Source organism: Barbus barbus, assembly GCF_936440315.1.
Source record: "Barbus barbus genome assembly, chromosome: 2".
NCBI lineage: Eukaryota > Metazoa > Chordata > Actinopteri > Cypriniformes > Cyprinidae > Barbus > Barbus barbus.
Genome location: NC_136730.1, coordinates 14,279,930 through 14,287,518, shown reverse-complemented (window position 1 = coordinate 14,287,518; position 7,589 = coordinate 14,279,930). Strand labels below are relative to the sequence as shown.

The following is a 7,589-nucleotide window of genomic DNA, read 5'->3' as shown; positions in this document are numbered from 1 at the left end:
AAATAAGAAAAACAATAAAATATATATATCGTAAAAAAAAAAAAAATCTTTCTTGTATCTCAGTATGCATAAGCAGTTATAGGTTAGATGAAGAGTAGAAGCACTGGCTTCCAGGCACTGCTGTTTGTTAATGGAATGACTTTTATCTTGCTCAACTGGTCATGTCTGGGATGACGGCACCTGTTTTTCCAAAATGAGTAAAGTGAGCAGACAGAAGAAACGTTTGAGAAACTGGTTTGGAAATTATCTTTGTTAGTTTGTATAGAAATTCCATACTTTGAAATCACTGTTTGATTGCAGCTGTTTTAGATTTTGCTCTCGTTCATATTGTAACCACATCATTTGAAAACTTTTGTAATCTTGTTGGCTGAATAAATTCTAAGGATCATGTTCCTGTCCATTGACTTTTGTATGTTCACATAAAAGCCTTACAAGACTTTAAATAATAATAATATATTGATTTGTACATGAATGACTGAATAAGCAAGCAGAAAAGGGATAATGGTTTATACAACAGCAATGAAATGTTTTACAATTAATATTAAGCTTTACATTTTTATATAAGCTATACATTTTGCAAAAAAGCTTTAAATATTCTAAAATAATATTTGGTTTTTCAACGGAGAGCAAACATTTCATGTGCACACACTAGGGCCCGGTTTCACAAACAGGGCTTAGCTTAAACCAGGACTAGTTAAATTAAGACATTTAAGCAGCTTTTATAAAAATGCCTTAGAAGAAAACGTTACAGGTGTGCATCTTGAGATAGAACAATGTGACTGGCATGTTTTAATAAGATATGTCAGAGAAAGATATTTTTAGTTGAGACAGCTCAAACATACTTTTTAGTCTAGGACTAGCCTTAAGCCTTATCTGTGAAACCGGGGGTAGATTTACCAAAGAACCTTGACCTGAACTAAAGAAAGATTATGACTGTTGTAAAATCTATTTATCACATCACACCTTTACTATCTTTACTATACTATCAACATAAAAAATATTTTAATACATGCATAGCCAAAAAAGACATTTGTTAATTATTTGTTATATATATTTTTTTTCATTAATTTTTTTTCAATTTTGAATCTTATTATTTGTCCACTTTTGGTTCAACTATCAGTTCCTTCTGATGCATTGGGTGGGAGGCGTCTGTGGCCTGTATGAAGGCTTGCTGGCAGCATGTACTCTGACCCTGGCTGATAAACACTTCCTGTAGACGAGCACTCCAGCAGACCGTAGAGAGAAAGCAGCCATGATGCTCAGCACTGCTGCCTCAGACACTGTGACGGAGGAGCGATGCTTGAGGCTGAGGAGTGGACCAGTCTTTCTCCATCACATCATCACTACTATACAGAAAAGATATAATAACTTAACTCAAAACACAATGCGTTTCTATGTCAGTTGAGTCTCTCGTTATGTAACTATTGACATATTTTGATGCACATTAAACACTTTTAAGATTTGAAAATAAAAGATTAGACTAACCTCTCAATGGATGTGCCAGCATTTAGAAGGTCATCTGCCTTTTGTCTTGATGTAGGAGGAGTTAAATCAGAATATTTACATATTCTGTTGTCTGGACAGAAAATGAAACCCTGATAACCAGACACCTACATGATTTAGAGACAGAAGTGCTATGTCATTACACGTATCCCAATGAGTTTCTCGCTAACCTCAATGCTCTTTCCTGCTGGACAATCCAACCAATCAGAATCCATCACCTGAATTTGATATTTGTTTATTCCAGTGCACCTGTGTCTGTAACAATGACCTGCCACTGGTGCACTAGCGGTCACGTTACTCTAATAAAGGGAGGGTAAGGAGCCTTTAAAAGTGAATCTAATATTGTAAAACTGTTGCTTTTACATCTTTAACGTTTATATATATATATATATATATATATATATATATATATATATATATATATATATATATATATATGGTGAGTTGTCAGTCTGGAGAGGTTGGATATGAAACAGCGACTGTTTGAGCCATATATCTCTCCACTTACATTCATTCCACGCCTCTCATTCTCCTCTTTCCAGCACTCGCTCTGATGAAGACAAGTGGCATTGCACATGAAAATCATGAGGGGAATTTAGTTATAATGACAACAAAGTGAAAGACTTGTGAAAGACAAACAGAAGTCTAAACAGAACACAGCAGACTCACAGGAGTTTGAAAATGTGGCAGCCATCCAGGTACTGATCAGTGAGACAATCCCCCTTGTGGAAGTGAAGGTAATGACAACCCAGTCCACTGGGAAGAAAACCGAAGCAGTTTATCACATTCACTACATTTACTCAAAAACAAATTCTCTTCTAAAATATTTTAACAGCTTTACAAAAGCCACAATTTCTTAACAAGCCCACTTACCAAAACTGCTTCCTTTAAATACCTGTGATTGTTCAAAAGAGCATTGTTTGTTTGATTACCTGTCTGTACAAAAGAAAGCAGAAGAATTGTGACAGGTAGAGACAGACCCAAACTGATGTCCTTCACCTAAGACACAGAAACACTCCAGGAATGGTAAATCAGTGAACTCGCAAGTCCAAGTTTTGTCTCAACAAGTGCATAATGTTTATATTAATGCATGTCAACCAGCAGAATGGACTCAACAGTGGATGTCTTGCCTTCTCCCCACACCAAGCTCTGAGCTCGACTGAGGTTCACTAAATACCAGCCCGTGTCCTGAAGGGCAGCAAGTGTGATGGGATCGATCCGAATCAGTGACGGCTCCACCAGTAAAGCCGCCATAATGGAACCCTGAAGCACACGAGCCTCCCAGTGTGACGAGAGACCATCGGGACCAGCATCCTGAGAGGAAGAAAGACAGGGAGGGGACGTCTTTGAGTCTATCATCTGTGTTTTACATTAGGCAGTGTAGAAGATTTTTATTAGTCAAAATATGAATTAATCAAGTATAATTAATGTGAATCTAACCACTTGTGTATTAAGTTATATTTCCAATATAAGCATATGCCTGTGTGTTAAGAGCTCGCATGGATGGAATGTTCAGACCCTTATGATGGAAAACATATACAAAGAAGGCTTCTTTCCTTAAACACGTATAGGAGCCCCTTCTCTCTAGGGAAAGAACATATGTATAAGGAATATTGCCAAAAAAGGAAATATGCACATGTATGAAATGTTCTGAACACGCCTAGAAACTAGACTATATAAAGAGAAACTCAGAAAACATCGAGAGGGTTGTTCTGCAGAAGAATTCCTCGGCTTTATTGTCTTATTATAATAAAGTCTATTTTCTGGCATCAAAACCCCACAAGGCTCTGAGCGTGATTCTTCAGAAGGAAGGGAAACCACCACAGCAGCAGCTATTTACATTAAGAAAGGTAGACGCAAGTTACACAGAGTGATAGATACTGTTTATACCAAGTATAATAGTGCGAACAGAGACAGATAATATAGAGGCTAAAGTAAAAGGGGAAATATGTTTTCTGTACTAAAGGTATATCAATGCAACAGTGAGGAGAAGTAGTGAAAATAGCTTTTACCAACAAGTTAGGGTATTTGCATATTATCGTAGTACATTTACATTTAGTCATTTGGCAGACGCTTTTATCCAAAGCGACTTACAATTGGGGAATACAAAAAGCGATTCATCTTGAAGAGGCAATCAGACAGAGGAATTGCTCGTAACACCAAGTCTCAGTCATTGTTCAAATAAGTACAAGCTAGTAAGGGAAGGAGAGAAAGATAGAGGGAAAGATTAAGGTTTTTTTTGGGGGGGGGATGAAGTCAAGTACTGCCGAAAGAGATGAGTTTTCAGTTGTTGCTTGAAGATTGACAGGGATCCAGCATTCCGGATAGGGGTGGGAAGATTATTCCACCAGCCAGGAATGGTGAACGAGAATGTTCTGGAGAGTGGCATGTTACTATGTGTCACACTTCTGGAGAGTGACATGTAGTAACATGCTTTTATTTAAATACCTTATGGGTACCTTGTAAATGCCACGATTTACCCTATCATTCCAAAGTTTAGAGTCTGTAAGATTTTTAATACTTCTGGAAGAAGTCTTTTACATTTCCAAAGGCTGCATTTGATCAGAAATACAGAAAACTGTAATATTGTAAACTATTATTACAATTTAAACTTTTTTCAACAACAACAAAAAAAAATGATTATGGTATAAAGTGAGTCGAGTTGAGGTGTTTCTGCATTTCTCTGATCACAGTAGGAGAATACAGTCTAACCTGGCCCGTCTCATCTGTGCTGGTCACCTGACCATGAGACCAGCAGTCTATGCCTGCTTCAGAACACAAAAAAGTATCAGTAAATGCACAAAGTCAAAGTCAAAGTCGTGACGTATTGTCAAGTATGGTGACCCATACTCGAAATTGGTGCTCTGCGTTTAACCCATCCAAGTGCACACACACAGCAGTGAGTAGTGAACAAATGCACGCACACACACACACACACACACACACACCGTGAACACACACCCGGAGCAGTGGGCAGCCATGCTGCGGCGCCCGGGGAGCAATTGGGGGTTCGGTGCCTTGCTCAAGGGCACCTCAGTCGTGGTATTGAGGGTGGAGAGAGCGCTGGACATTCACTCCCCCCACCTACAATCCCTGCCGGCCGGAGACTCGAACCCGCAAACCTTTCGATTACGAGTCCGACTCTCTAACCATTAGGCCACGGCTTCCCCATGGGCTACGACTTCCCCAACATAACAGGGCTACGATGAACACCATAACTCTAATAGCTCTAATAACTCTAATAGATATTTATCTATTTACATAAAGAACATTTCTCAAACACACTCACTGTCACCTGCACAAAATGCTCATGTGTGTATTTTTTCATCCTGAGAGTGTCTCTGCAGATGATGATAGTCCCAGCCAGAGGACGCCCCTCTGAATCTGTCTGACAGTGAGCAGCATGAGCCAGTATACTAGACTGAAGAGACAGGGGTAAAAATGTTAGATACTGTGAAACAACCTGCATTAATCTTAATGGACTCAATATTGAAGACCAGTTTTTTTCAGAAAGGACCCTTGACTTAATTACCTGCCAGTGGAAAACAAGGTTGAAAATTTGTCATGATGGAAAAGGAATTATGTTACAGACTGTGACATGACAAATATTAAAGTAAAATATAGAATTGAAAGGTGTCAATTATCAAAGATATTAATATTCTAGTGAAGACCAAATTTATAGAAAGTTTTTTTTGTTTTTCAGTCAAGCCCATCACTCACTTCATTACCTGCCTGTGCAAAAGGTTAACACATTGTTATTACTAAAAAGTAAAATACAGTGGGGGAAAAAAATATTTGATCCCCTGCTGATTTTGTATGTTTGCCAGAAAATCCAGAAAAACGCATTTCAAAAAAGTTATAATATTGTGTAAGTTATAATATAGTGAAATAAATATTTGATCCCCTGTCAAGAGTTCTGGTTCCCAGGTGTTTTTTCTACAGGTAAGGAGCTGAGATTAGGAGCACTCTCTCAAAGGGACTGCTCCTAATCTCAGTTTTGTTACCTGTATAAAAGACAAACTGTCCACAAAAGCAATCAATCAATCAGATTCCAAACTCTCCACCATGGCCAAGACCAAAGAGCTGTCCAAGGATGTCAGGGACAAGATTGTAGACCTACACGAGGCTGGAATGGGCTACAAGACCATCGCCAACGGCCATGTACCGTCAGTTCCAGGGCACTGAAGCCAACCAGGGCATTGAAAATGGGTCATTGATGGGTATTCCAGCATGGCAATGACCGAAAACACACAGCCAAGGAAACAAAGGAGTGGCTCAAGAAGAAGCACATTAAGGTCCTGGAGTGGCCTAGCCAGTCCCCAGACCTTAATCCCATAGAAAATCTGTGGAGGGAGCTGAAGCTTCGTGTTGCCAAACGTCAGCCTCGAAACCTTAATGACTTGGAGAGGATCTGCAAAGAAGAGTGGGACAAAATCCCTCCTGAGATGTGTGCAAACATGGTGGCCAACTACAAGAAACGTCTGACCTCTGTGATTCCCAATAAGGGTTTTGCCACCAAGTACTAAGTGATGTTTTGCAATGGGGTCAAATATTTATTTGACTCATTAAAATGCAAATCGATTTATAACTTTTTTTGAAATGCGTTTTTCTCGATTTTATTTGTTGTTATTCTGTGTCTCACTGTTCAAATAAATCTACCATTCAAATTATAGACTGATCATTTCTTTGTCAGTGGGCAAACTTACAAAATCAGCAGGGGATCAAATCATTTTTTCCCCCACTGTATATACAGATCCCAGTTATATTCTCTACCTCTGCACAACATTTATCTGTGCTGTGAGTGAACACATACAGCAGGAAGTTAGTGTCAGGAACTCCTGTCCCCTCTGGCCTCAGCACTGTCCGGACTGGACTGGACTGGACTCAGGATGTGGATAAACAGCACAGCCATTCAAGTGCTCTGCTGGGATCTGTAAACAGGCAAGACTGAGCAATAAGAGCAATATTATGAGTGTGTGTTTATGTATGAGAAGACTCACAATTATGCCAAGGCAGCTCTCAAATCTGTAGTTCTGAATGACATATGGCTGACTAATTATAACACATTTTTAAAATCAGTAAACATCAAAATTCATACTACTACTAGTACTACTTACAGAACAAACGAATGACAGAGCATGTGAAGTACAAAGAGTAGGAGAGTCAGAGAAGAAGACATTTAAAACATACTTCATGTAGTTAACAGTGCTGCTGTTTCTCCAGATGAATTTGCAGTATATGTTTATGTCTCTGTTCAGCAGCAGACTGTCTTGAACTCGCCTCACTAACATCCAAATATGGGATGGGAATATGAACATATGGGATAAATCAGAATTTCTGTTTCACTATACATGCTTTTTCTGTACTTCAGTTCATATAAAAAACACCACACACCTGACAGTAAACTGGACACTTCGCTCACAGCCTCATCGACTGCAGTCATTAATCTCTCTAGCTCCCATTCTGTGAGGGCCAGGCTTTCTGAGGGGACCCAGCTCTCGATTCTGATTGGTTGTGGATCCGTCATGGATTCCACGCATCTCTCTGATGTTTTGAACTGTGGGGCGCTGGATTCTCCTCCAATGCAGTTTCACTCTAGGACCAATGACCAGAGGCGTATTGACCAGTGGGCAGGAACACAACTTTGATTGATCTCTGAACTTGGTCAAAGATGCACTTCTCCCAAGTACATGGAAACCATGCCAACAGTAATAGGCCAAACACAAGGCGCAAAAGGCATGATCTACTATAGTATAAAAGACAAAGAAAAGTTTTACAATGTTCAAATGTTTAAGAACATATTAACAAGTAAAAATCTGTGATAAAAAAAGATTTGTATGGACATACTTTCTTAAATCTAATTACAACTAATAATAAACTTAAATTCTATTTTTTAAGACTTTTTAAGAAGTATTAACACTAAAAATTTAAGAAGGGTTAGTAAATGCTTTTCTCTCTGAAGGATTTATTCATGTGATAGAAAAAAAGGGGAATTTTCAGCATCATGACTCCAGTTTTCAGTATCACATGATTCTTCAGAAATCCTTCTAATATGCCAATTAAACATTTATTATTATCAATGTAGA

The 7,589-nt window shown here is 38.7% G+C and overlaps 1 pseudogene across 1 annotated transcript; it reads right to left on the bottom strand.

The window, feature by feature from the left end:
* Positions 1 to 1,273: 1,273 nt before the first annotated feature.
* LOC306881146 (ciliated left-right organizer metallopeptidase-like) lies at positions 1,274 to 7,030 on the bottom strand (annotated as a pseudogene). Its single transcript has 10 exons — positions 6,926 to 7,030; positions 4,789 to 4,924; positions 4,153 to 4,268; positions 2,634 to 2,862; positions 2,436 to 2,502; positions 2,162 to 2,259; positions 1,952 to 2,053; positions 1,674 to 1,802; positions 1,486 to 1,610; positions 1,274 to 1,346 (listed from the first exon to the last, which is right to left on the bottom strand). The product of its transcript is annotated as a ciliated left-right organizer metallopeptidase-like (transcript).
* Positions 7,031 to 7,589: the final 559 nt, after the last annotated feature.